This window comes from Felis catus, chromosome A1 (genome assembly GCF_018350175.1).
Source record: "Felis catus isolate Fca126 chromosome A1, F.catus_Fca126_mat1.0, whole genome shotgun sequence".
Classification (NCBI taxonomy): domain Eukaryota; kingdom Metazoa; phylum Chordata; class Mammalia; order Carnivora; family Felidae; genus Felis; species Felis catus.
The window spans coordinates 26,382,411-26,394,142 of record NC_058368.1 but is presented as its reverse complement, the minus strand read 5'-3'; the positions used below and the strand labels follow the sequence as shown (position 1 = coordinate 26,394,142).

The 11,732-nt window shown below is 51.5% G+C and overlaps 2 long non-coding RNA genes across 2 annotated transcripts; one reads left to right on the top strand and one right to left on the bottom strand.

The window, feature by feature from the left end:
* Positions 1 to 666: 666 nt before the first annotated feature.
* Positions 667 to 6,564, bottom strand: LOC123384182. Its single transcript, XR_006594911.1, has 2 exons — positions 3,624 to 6,564; positions 667 to 1,294 (listed from the first exon to the last, which is right to left on the bottom strand). It is a non-coding gene; the product is annotated as an uncharacterized LOC123384182 (long non-coding RNA).
* A 586-nt stretch (positions 6,565 to 7,150) lies between these two features.
* LOC109498118 lies at positions 7,151 to 11,152 on the top strand. Its single transcript, XR_002741170.2, has 3 exons — positions 7,151 to 7,911; positions 8,141 to 8,236; positions 8,746 to 11,152. It is a non-coding gene; the product is annotated as an uncharacterized LOC109498118 (long non-coding RNA).
* The last annotated feature ends 580 nt before the right edge of the window (positions 11,153 to 11,732 follow it).

Sequence of the window (11,732 nt, the reverse complement as noted above, 5' to 3'; positions counted from 1 at the left end):
AGTTTTGCACTTTCACAAGCCCCTTGTCCATAGCATAAGACAGACTCTCCTAAGAAATTCAGAATTTAAACAATAAAAGTGATACAGGTAACTGACTTGCCTAGGCAGAGCTGTGAGAACACCCAAGGATATCAATCCTATCTGTGCCCCCGGGTGAGTGGGGCATCAGATGGGACCCTGGGCAAAGCCAAGCCAGCCCCTTAATGGTGGGGCCGGGGGAGATGCCTGGAGTCAAGTTCCATCTGTGAAGTAACTAGAAAGTTTCAGCCTTGGATGTTCATAATGCTGTCAAAACAGAGGTATAAACTGTACCACTGACCTCTTGAAAGTCCTCAGTATACACACCTATACGCAGACTTCTATTTTTCTCTTACTTTGACCTACACAAACTTTATTTTTAATTTTTTTTTCAACGTTTTTATTTATTTTTGGGACAGAGAGAGACAGAGCATGAACGGGGGAGGGGCAGAGAGAGAGGGAGACACAGAATCGGAAACAGGCTCCAGGCTCTGAGCCATCAGCCCAGAGCCTGATGCGGGGCTCGAACTCCCGGACCGCGAGATCGTGACCTGGCTGAAGTCGGACGCTTAACCGACTGCGTCACCCAGGTGCCCCTGCAATGTATTCTTAAGCATTTTACAATCTTCACACGTATTTAGGTTTTTCAGCCCCCCCATAAGATCGGTTGGACCCACCAGTAGCTTTTCTGGAGGGCTTGCTGTATGCCAGAGACGACTCAGGTACTCGTGAGAATACACTTGTACCCTCGTGTCCACCGCACTAAACAGCCCTCAGGGAGGTACTATAATTATCCTTGACTTACCGATGAAGACACTGAGACGCAGAAGGTTTGAAAAACTTGCCAGAGAGGCTACTGCTGGTGACCAGGGGAGCTGGGACTCAGACCCAGGCAGTCGGGCCCCAGCCTCTGAGCTCTTTATCACGGCACTGCCCTTAACAGGGCCTAATCATGAACAGAAAGGGCTGGTTTGGGTTTTGTTTCACTTTGATTTTCACTGCTGTGTATTCCAGACATACAACAGTGCCTGGAGCTCCATAATGGTTCATGAAAGGAATGAATGAATGAGTCAGTAAGTAGTAGCCTCTTGGTGAATACATCCTTTCAGCAAGACCGGAGTGGTGGGGGGAGGCAGAACTGAATTGTAGAAATGGCCCAGGACCAGAAATCAGGCCATTGGCTTCTCGCCCTGGCTTCTGCCCATCACTCTTTTCTCTGGACCTTGATGTCCTCAGCCATACGTTTGAAGATGTCCTGCCCTCTCACATCACAGGGCTGTCGTGGGAAGCAAATGATATGATGTATGTGACATTGCTTTGAAAAAACTGTAAAATGCATGCAGATTATATATGCACGTAATTACCTCTATGCATACAATTATATATGTAATCATTGCTGCAACCATATAATGATATAATAATAATTGCTACTCAGGACAGGTGGGGACTGCATAGGTTAAAAAAAAAAAAAAAAAAAAGATTCACATTCAAAATCCTACCCCTACCAGGACCCTATCTTAGAACAACACGCTCTCAGCAGCAAGAATGCCCAGACAGTGTGGGCAAGTGGGAAAGTGTGGATGGGTCAATGCAATCCATTCCCGCTGATGGAGAGAATTCAAAGTTCAGATAGTACCTCGGTGCCATGATTATCTATATTATTGTTATTTATAATCAATAACAGAGGTTAGGCGAGACTGAGAATTGCTCTGGGCTCTGGAGGACCATCGGAATCTGTTAAGAGGCTGACCGACTGCTAGTTTCACTCTGATTGTATGTTTGTCATCTTCCAATCTCCTCCTATGTCACTCCTGAAGGGAGCGGATGCAGGACATGTGGTCAAGTCACATGGAGCTGGAGATTCCAAAAGGATGGGGAAGGGGGGCTGGGGGAGGAAAGGAAGATAGAGAGGAAAGAAAGGAGGGGGAAGGGAGGGAGGAAGGAGGGAGAAGAAAACGGGGGGAGGGCAGAGATTTTCCGACATTTCAGTGATTCGCCTTATCACCCACTCGGAATCCCCGGACGTGATTTGCTTGGGCCAGGCCACAGGCCCTGCCTGTTCCACCTCCCACACTCTCGACCTTCACTCCAGAACCACATCCCAGAGGGACGCGTCCTCAGGAAGGATGGGAGAAACGTGTCCAGTTCTGAGACCTGTATTATTTCTGTATGAGAGAAAGGCTTATTTCTCCTCTGTCTTTCATCTTAACTATCATTTTGATAAACATCTTCAGACTGGATAAGCTGGTGGTGGCGGGGGACGAGCGAGAACAGAACAAAGGTACATTTCTGGCGGTAAGGCGTCAACAGGATTGTCAGGGAGTAAGACGCAGGAAACGGGCGCTAGATGCTGCGGACTGAGCATCTAGCTCAGTTGATGCTGAGCTAGACACAGATGATGCTGTGTCTTCGGAGCTCAGGACGAGCAGAGAGCCGGGGCCTGGGGCGGCTTCCTGGGCTCGTAGGCTCCTTAAAGACTTCACGAGCACGAAGTCACGTCGTGGGGCCCACAGCATCTGGCATCCTCGGGACCCCCCCACCTTTCACACCGGTCCTGGGGGCACAATCTAATTGTCCTTTGAGGAAGTCAGGGTGGTTGCCAGAACACAAGACGACTTTCAATACGATGGTGGCACAAAAGGCATCTGTTTATTAGGCAGACCTCCACTCAATCGGTGTTTGCCCTCTCTTCTGGTAGGTGTTTTGGGAAAATAAAAGGAGAGAGGTTGGTGGCATTGTTCCGTGCTCTGTATGTGGGAAAACTCAGGCTCTTTACATAGTAGGAAAACACTCCGTTTGTCCCCTGCCTAACACGGTGGAGAACCTGGCCGGGGGTTTCTTTGCTGCAAAAAGCAGAGGATGGAAACCGAGCAGGAGCGTGCAGTTCTGTGAATTAAGGTCATTTACCGGCAGAAGTCACCAAACCTGTATTTCAAGGGACATCTCTCCAGCTCTCAGTCTCTTGGGCTGGCCTGCAGCCCTGAAGGGACTGGGCTTAGCTCCAAACCCTCTCAACCTGAGCGAAACCCAAAAGATGCCTCTCCCCATTTTCTACAATCAGGGCCGCTACCTAAAATTATCGCTTATTTGTGTTGGAAAAGATTCCTGCTGCTTTCCAACCTGGCCAGCCTCCCCAGGGGCTGAGGAGGGGGAAAGTCACTGATGTAATCGCCCAGCTTGGGATTTGCTGCCATTTGCACCCGGGACAAGAGGAAGCCAGCGCACAGCCTCCCCTGCGCACCAATGCCACAGGGAGGCTGGGCAGAGTGCCAGAGAACCAGCCATCAAAGCAGCCCTGAAAGCGAGGGCTCGCGCTTTTCCCTAGTAAGCCACCTTGACAAATGTCCCTTGAGGGGGCCGGGGGTGCCTCTTTCCGCCTCTGTCCGTCTCAGCCTCTCACCAAGGAGCAGTTATCGCTACTCTGTGTCTAACACGACTACTTATTCTCTCCCCTGGCCTTGGGTGTTCAATTAGCATTGCCTCTTCAAACTGCACGAGCTGTGGCCCGCTGGCTGGTCTCCAGCGTCCCCCCCCCCACCTCAGTCCAGCGCAGGCTGCACGCTGTCCCCCTTCCCCAAGCCAAGCCAGCTCTTGCATTGTCTCACCTGAGAGGCCCGAAAGCTTCTGGATGATCTCCCGCAGCCTGAGAGGGTATGGGGCTGACGCAGACGGTCACTGGGCCTGGTGATCCGCCCTTTGCTTGGGGCTGAGGTTCTGTTCCTGCAGCCACCACCAGCTCCGGGCACCAGGACGATGCCAGGGACAGCAGTGTTTTCCAGGCCGCCAGCGCAGGAGCCGGCCCCGCTGGGGTAGAAACCCTCCTTGGGACGCTTCTCAGCCTCCACGGAGAGAGGAGAGCACATTTTTTAAACGTTAACCCAAAAGGGCCCCCTGTGATGGCCCAGACTGAAAATCACTGTGGACCCGGGTCCCGCCCTTGACCCTTCAGAGCCATCACAAAGTGGGGCAGGGCCTCAAGGCACAGGTGGGGGACGGAGCTCCAGCCGCACAGCGTCGTCAGGGCCTGGAAGGGCCAGGACCCATCTCGTCCAGGGAGCCCTGGGCTGTGTGGGCTTCACCCTCAATCCGACACAATCTGGGAAGGGGTTCCCTCCGGCCAAAGATGGGAGGAGACCCAGAGGGCTTACAGGGGTAGGAGGGCAGGCAGGAAGGCTCGGGCGCACCGCGGAATCTTTACTATCAGGGCTGAGGCGGTATGTGGCCACCAGGCCCCTCCGTCACCATCCCTGGGACCTAGATGGCTGTTGCCAGGCAGACTCTCAACGTACAGTGTGCTGAGGCGCTTCAGGGAATCCAGAAAATCGTGTTCCTTCACACAATGGAGGCTGCGCTATTTAGATTTAAAAATACAATGAGGGAGGAAGAGGAACAGAGTCAGCTTTATGGGAGAAGGGCCAGACAAGGGAGCCCCGCCCAGATTCCACCTTTCCTTGCATTGCTGGGCTTCCGGGACCAGCTCCTGCCCGCACCACCCCCCCCCTTCCCTTCCTCTCTCTCGTCCACCACACTCTCCACCTCTGCAATAATCAACAACGTCCACATGGCACTTACCGTGTCAGGTACAGTTCCAAGTTCTCTTCAGGACACTGAGCTCCCCAAAACTCTCTGAGGAAGGTGGTTTCTTTGCATCACTTCTCCTCTCTGCTGCCTCCGTCTCTACCCCACCCTTGCCCCGCGCCTTGGGTTTTCTCACACGCGCATTTACACACACCCCTCCCCACAACTTGGACCTCTGTCTCTCACACGCGGCCTCGTCTACGGTTTCCCAGGAAGCGAACCCTCTCCTCAGGGAAGGAAAGGCCTCAGAGAATGAAGACCTTCATCAAGTTTTCCTCTTGCTGGGCCATCTGGAGATCAGCTGAGCTACCCTGCGTTGGGGTTGCCTGGAGAGACCCGGGGGCTGAGTCCCCCCTCGCTCCATTAAAGCTTGTGGGAAAGGAAGCACACTCCCCTGTTTATGGCAGCCCCACCGACTCCATGCTGGGCTGCCCGACCTGGCAGGGCCCCGACCCAGAGCCGGGGCTGGCTCTGGGGAGGGGTCTGCCCTGTCTTCTGAGGGAGGAGACAGGCAGAGAGCAAGGGGGGAAACGACAGAGGACAATCGCCTTTCGTGGAGAAGGCCGTGTGGCAGCAAGGCCAATTAGAGAATGGGGACCATGGGTTCGGATCCTGGCTGGCCCACCAACTATGCCAGGATGCCTGGCAAATCACCAGCCCTCAGTGGGTTTCCGGTTTTCCCACAGGGAACTGGATTATATTCGTTTTATTATTATTATTATTGTTATTATTTTAGGGACGGTTTTTCCCTTTCAAACAAAATCAGAAAAACCCCATGTATAAAAATACACGCGAGCCGGGGCAGGAGGGCTCAGCACCACACCCTCAGCAACAGTCCTGACCAGATTTGTTCCATTCTAAGCCTTTCAGAAGGCAGACTGTGGGCCCTCCATGGCATCAGGGTGTGGGAATGTTGAACACGGTTCCCTGGCCACCAGGAACCTACAGTCCAGCGGGGAGAGACCCATGTGAACAGACAATGGCCGCACACCTTAATAGGTGACAAAATTCAGGGGCGTCAGTCAGTTAAGTGTCTGACTTCAGCTCAGGTCATGATCTCACGATTCTTCATGAGTTCAAGCCCCAAGTCAGGCTCTCCACTGACAGTGCGGAGCCTACTTGGGATTCTCTCTCTCTCTGCCCCTCCCCTACTTGCTTTCTCTCTCTCTCTCTCTCTCTCTCAAAATAAATAACCTTTAAAAACAATAGGTGATATAATTCTCAGATGCCACCCACAAACAACCGTTGTTCACCTCAAAGGAAAAGTGATCTACAATTGCTCATCCACTTCTGGGCATATACCCCAAAGAATGGAAAGCAGGGACTCGATGAGATATTTGCACACCCGTGCTCAAGGCAGCATGATTCACAATAGCCAACGCGTGGAAGCAACCCAGTATCCTTCGGTGGATGAACTGATAAGCAAAACATGGTCTGCACGTACAATGGAGTATTGTCCAGCCTTACGAAGGCAGGAAACGTTCTGACACATGCCACATGAATGAACCTTGAGAACATGACGCTAAGTGAAATAAGGCAGTCACAAAAAGACAGATACCGTATGATTGCACTTGTATGGGGTACCTAGAGTAGTCAGAGTCCTAGCGACAGAAAGCAGAATGGTGGGTGCCAGGGACTGGGGGAGGAGGAGTGGGGAGTTGTCGGCTAATGGGTGTCGAGACAAGACACCCACAAGACATTGGGTGTCTTCTCCGGACAACATTTCTGGAGATGGATGGCAGTGATGGTTTCACAACAACGTGAATACATTTAATGCCACTGACCCGTACACTTCAAAATGGTTGAGATGGCAAATTTCATGTGATGCATATTTTACTCACAATAGTTTTAAAAAATTGTTGATGTGGCTCAGGCCACTCTTGATTTCGGTCCAGGTCATGATGTCACAGCTTGTGAGATCGGCCCCCACGCCGGGCTCTGCGCTGACAGCATGGAGTCTGCTTGGGATCTTCTCTCTGTCTCTCTCTGTCTCTCTCTGTCTCAAAATAAATAAACACCAAAAAAAAAATTGTTGAGTCTTTGGGTCAAAAGTGGCCAAGGTTTCGCATGGGCTGTGGTGGAGAAGTATAGACAAGGCTGCTCAGCCTGCTGGGGTTCCAGGCCCCAGGCCTACCTCTATTCCACCCCCGCCTCCCACCAGGCATAAGGAATCTTCTTCATGGTCTCAAGGATTTTGCATGTGCTGTTCCTCTCACCAGACGCTTTTCCCCCAGGTATCTCCCTGGCTCAGACCCACCAGGCTCTCTCCTCAGATGTCACATCCTCAAAGAACCCTTACTAACATCACTAAAATAATGTGCCCATGTGCATGTGCACACACACACACACACACACACACACACTCACACACTGCCTAGCACCCACCTTACCTAGATTTACTTTCTTCATAGCACTTACTACCATCTCCTGTGTTGGCATTCAGATATTTAGTTGTTTCTTTTCGGACTCCCCTGCCAGAACATAACAAGCCTCACCACGACAGGGACATTGTTTTTTCCTCACCGTTCTCTCCCCCATGGCTGGCATATTGTAGGCGCTGCTGACATGAATTTTTTGAAAGAATGACAACGAATAAACAAATGAATGACAGCTCGCCTGCACAGCTCACCAAGCCTCCACTCTGGAGCCCCATCTGGTCACAGGCCCGCCTACCTGGCATTGTCTTTTTTGTATTTACCTCTCTCGAGAACTTGGCCGAGAGGTGATGTCCGACTGAGGACAGGGGTCGAGGATTTGATTCTAAATCGCAGCTAAGGAAGAGCTATTACCATCTTCTCCTCTACTTGGCTTTACAGTTCAGATACCAGGCGAATGACAGATGGTGAGCCGGGAAGGGAGAGTCAATTTTAGAGAACGTAGAACTCAGTGTTTAAAATAGAATCCTACAGTCTTTGAGGTGGAGAGGGCCGCAGACTTGGGCTGGGCTTGAAACAGCGAGACGATTGCAAATGGGCCGCATGGCCCTGGCCGTTACCAGCCCCCGTGACATAGGCCGGCCTGGGTGTCCTCTTGGTCAAGCTCCACAGATAAGCAGGGCACTACGAAATGCCTCTGCTGAGGAGGAGAAGAGCTACTGTTGGCAGCAAGGGCACAGAGGAGAGGCCCAGGAACCCTCAGACAGGCACTCGAGATGAGCTGTCCTCTCCAGGCTCGCTCCAGAGCGCTCCAGTGATCCCCGACATTGACTTCCATGAAACAGATGCTTAAAATCACTCGTACACACTGGCGTGTTTGAAGAGCTTTCACTTGCCCTCCCCCGCAAACTGGGCCAAACCTAAAAAAGGCCAGCTTGGGGTAAGAATTCTCCGAAAACCTGAAGACAGAATGGCGATGTTGTTTGATTTTTTTTCAAGGCCATGAAGCCAAGTCCCGTTAGATGCACCATCGCGGTGACACTATTACATTCTCATTCACGATGCCTTAAATTCTACCGTTGGGGAGTCACAGACTCTCTGGGATGGAGGGAATGCTGAAGGTCACTGGGCCAGTGCTGTTTAAACTGTGGGTTGGAATTATTTTTCAGGTCATGAAATCAACTGAGCAGACCACAAGCGGAATTTGAACTTGACACAGAACAGAATGGAATAGAGAATATCGCAGTGTGTTGCACACGGCAAAGGTAGGCATTGCTTCACCAAACTTCTCATTCAAACGTGCGTGTGTCTACAGCACTGCAGTAGTAGCTATGTTTCTTAATATGAATCCTGGCCCCCCCTCCCACCCCCCAAAAAATGAAAGCTACTCCCTGGGTCCATTTTCCACGGAGGACTCAACACTCCTATATCCAGCCCACGTTGAATCATTTCTTAATCCTCGGATTTATTAAGTGTCCGTGGCATGGAAGGCGCTGTTCTGGCCCCGGAGAAACAAAGATGAATAGAGAACACTGTGTTAGGCAGGGTCCCGGCAGGAACCAGGTGGCATGCCTAATTGGGTAATACGAGGAGAGTTTAATAAAGGAGCTATTTATCTAGTGGGCAGGATATAGGGAAACCGAAAGAGATAGTGCAGAACCCGGGGCTGTGAACAGCATCGCAAGGCTGGAAGGGGTGAGGGAAGGGAGGTGTTTCCAGAGCCCAAAGCCATGTGGAGAGGCCTTTCTGACAGGAGCTGTCGCCTTCCGTTCAGGGAGGCAGCCTGTTCACAGTAATCCTGCAGGGAAGGAGCCGGAGGGATGAACATCTCAGCCTCACTGTCCTCTCTGTTTCTCATCTCCTGCCAACGAACGCGCTGGCCTACCAGGCCCAGGGTGCCATGACGCAGTCCACATGGGAAAGCAGGGTGACGGGGGCGGAGAGTGACTATGGAGTTCAGACAGAGCATGACCCGTGCAAACAAAATCTCTGCCCTCCAGGAACTTATATTCCATGGATGGCCAGGTATGTAATCCAAAAAACCCACAGGTACCCCCATGCTGGCAGAGAGGTATTAACGAGGACTTCTGGAAGCACCTGCCAAGAAGCACTTGCCTCTCCGCGTAGGGTTAGGGAAGGCTCGCCAGGGAGAAGACACTCTTTCTGCCCAACACCCTTCCTTGGGAACCACCCTCTCTGTTTCCCTCCCTGCAGAAAGGGTCCTGGTTGGTCCCGGACATGGTGCTCCGCCCCTCTGCTGCAGGGACCAATCAGAGTGAGTCTTTAATCCCCTGGCCACAGTGATTGGCTCAGGGAAGGGCCAAAGTTCAGCCCACGGACTCTTACGTGAGAATCTCCAGCTAAGGACCAAACTGTCTCTTGCCTCTGAATTCCGGTTGCTGGGAGGTTGTGAAATTAGAACTGTCGGGTGCCATCTCTCCCCTTTCCCCAGTAAGTGTAAATATCCAACCTAGGGGGGAACTGGAGGCAAGGCAGAGACTCATTTTACGGGAAATAGTTTATGTTCCGGGTTACTGTATGTTCGGGCATATACTGCATACATGATCACTTCTCCTTTTTAGTTGGAGTTGAGCTTCTGTCCCGGCTCAACATGCAAAGAAAACCGCCTGTGCAAAAGTGTGGAGGGGAGAAAGCGGATGGCATATTGAGGGACCGGCTGGGTTTGTGGTCTGGTGCTGGCGAAGTGGGCAGAAATTGGATAAGGCTCTAACAGTGGGTTTGGGTCAGATGCCGAATGTATGAGCATTCATGAAGGGGGTTAAGCAGGAAGTGACACGAACAGATGTGCATTTTAGAAAGCTCACCCTGAGAGCCATGTAGAGGACAGGTGGAGGTGAGCAGGCCTGGGAGGAAGGGGGCTACGGCAGAGCCTGGGGCGACCTGGTGGGCGTGCAGAGCTCAGCTGGGGACACGCGGGAAGGAGGGCAATGCTGGGATGCAGGAGGGATTGAGGGGAGTGAAAGAGTCTAGAATTCGTACCAAAGTGCCAGTTTGGGTGAGAAGGTGGATGACAACATAAATGGGATGTTACTTCCCACATCTCACAACTTGGAGGGACTTCTCCTTCCTCAACATTTCCTGAACGCATTCTGGGTTTGCCCATCGCATATGTAAGACATGGGGGCCCAGAATAGGACGTATTACTCCAGATGTGGTTTGACCAGTGGAGGACTTGGGCCATGACACATTTTCATGAATGGAGCCCATCCATCCAGAGGTTCTTCCTCGAAATCATTTCACTACGATGACTCGTGAAACACATCGCTGTCTAAAACCCCTAAGTCGTCTTTAACACAGGTTCCAGATCACTTTTGTCATGCGGTGGTGAATATTTTTTCAAGTGAATAATTCTTTTACCCTATCTGAAAGGCAAGCCTATGGCATTAAGTTTAGCACGCCTTCCCTGCCTCTGAAAACCGCACCTCTCCAATTCTTTTCCTCTGATCGAATTCAACCGGCAAGCATGAAGCGAAGAGTCTGGAACGGGTACTATGGGGAACGCGTGAAAAGGACATGTTCTCCCGTTTCCAAGAAGCTTAGAATCCAATTATATGTCTATAATGAGGTATACGTATAATTATTAAAAGTCCTTGGAAGTCTCTAGTTGTGAAACATTGGCGTGGCGTGCTCGCTATGATTTTGAAGGGCCCGGGAACATCCACCATGAGGTTCATCGCAACGTCTTCCCGGGCTGGCAGGTCTGAATGCTTTCACCGTGTCAGCCTCTGATTGCCTGTTGTCATCTGTCCACATCGCAGATGATTCAGATTTGTCACTGGCACTTCACCTGTGTGGCCTTTGCCCTCGAATATGTCCCCTGAGTCTATTCATTATGGGTTGGTACCATTCTCTGGCTTCTCTTTTCTGGGGTTGATCTTTTGTTTATTTCCGCAGATCTCACCAACTTCTACAGATGCGCCTTACAAGGGGTGGTAACAGAAAGCAGGTTTCTCGGTATGCCTTTTCCGGGTGTTATGTAAACCCTCTTAAACTCACAATTGCCCCCTCCTGTTCAGGCAACTCCCGCCTACCTCGGTACTCATCACCTGAGCATACGTTCCTCAGCGAGTCTTGCTGGAACCACTACGCCATCAACCTCTTTCCAGTTCTCCTGGATCACCTTTTTATTCAATCCCAGGAGCCAGGCCGTGGGCTGTGCTGTGAGTCCCCCACACCATTACAGTGGCCCTTTTCCAGGGATTGTGGGGAGCCTGACACAGAGCTCTCAGGACAGGGCAAGATGTGCAAATCTGTTCATCCTTCCAGTATTTTCTGAGTGCCTACTGTGTACCAAATGCCCTGGGTGAGCAGGAGTGTCCCCCCCACCCCGAATGGAGTTGGGAGATGGGGGAAGGCGGGCCAGCTGAGCCCCGCTGAAAGAAGGAGAAGGCAGGGGAAAATGACTGGCCCAAGAAAGGGAGGGGTGTGGCTTCTCTGTGCCCCAGGGTGCCCGGGCTGGAGGGAATAGAAGAGGCTCCCCGATGAAGGGCCAGAGGAAGCGTTTTAATCATAAGCCATAGGCTCAGACTTGTATTTCCTTCTTTGTTAGATAGCCTAGAAGCTCAGAACTGAATTTGCAGCCCACTGCTAGAAACTAGAGGGCCCATCCATGTGCGATTTGGAGATTAATCGACCGTTCCTTCATCTTGTTTTCCCTTAGTCCCCGTGTCCTCATTTACTAACTTCCATTGTACTCCGTGCCTCTCTGCAAGCCCCGCCAGGTATAAAGAGATCTACCCT